Below are 777 nucleotides of genomic sequence, written 5' to 3'. Positions count from 1 at the left end.
AAATTTTCAACAACTGTTGCGTTTCTTTTCCTTATTGAATATCAGAGTCATCTGATATCATAGGGGGAGAACAAGCATCACCAAGAGGGCTGACACAAAGTTTAGAGTTTCAGAGTGATTTGCTTGCTTTAAAATAAAAAGGGGTATTGATTTTTTTTATTTTTTATTTTTTGTCAAAATTACTTCTGGCAAGAAAGGATTTTGACCATTAATTTAGGAAGGTGACATTCAGCTGCTGTGTTTCCCTTACTCACTGCACTGTCAAATGATCCAAACCTTTTGAAAAACCTGTTCCCCTTCTTGCCTGTGGTGGCGCTGCTCCAAGAACTGCTAAATGAAACAACACAAAAATGTCAGAAGACACTGAGCGCAACTTCACAAAATGTAAACAAAAATGGAGTGGCGTCAGATTTTAGTGGTTGTAGGATCTCTCTTTTGTCCTGCTAGCGTTAGACTCACATATTTGTTTTGGTTGTATTTACCCAGAATGCCCTGCGCTATAGTTCACGTCTTGCTTTTGGAGCAGTCGTAGGTTAGCTTGGTGTTCATATGTATATTTGAATTGAACCGGAGTTCACTCCAACAGAACAGAGTCTGAAGTTTGTAGGTGGACCAGAGTTCGCTTTATGGGTCTGCAGAAGAGTTTTATTGCAAAACAAATGAACCTGCAAATGAACTAGAGACAGACTAAAGAGGGTAGGTGTGAATACAGCCTAAATCCTCAAGGGAAATCTAACAAATGGATGAGCTCTGTGTCGCAACACATGCAGACTGTTC

The sequence above is a fragment of the Poecilia formosa genome, unplaced genomic scaffold (assembly GCF_000485575.1).
Source record: "Poecilia formosa unplaced genomic scaffold, Poecilia_formosa-5.1.2 Scaffold213, whole genome shotgun sequence".
Lineage (NCBI taxonomy): Eukaryota > Metazoa > Chordata > Actinopteri > Cyprinodontiformes > Poeciliidae > Poecilia > Poecilia formosa.
Note: the sequence above shows the minus strand (reverse complement) of the source record.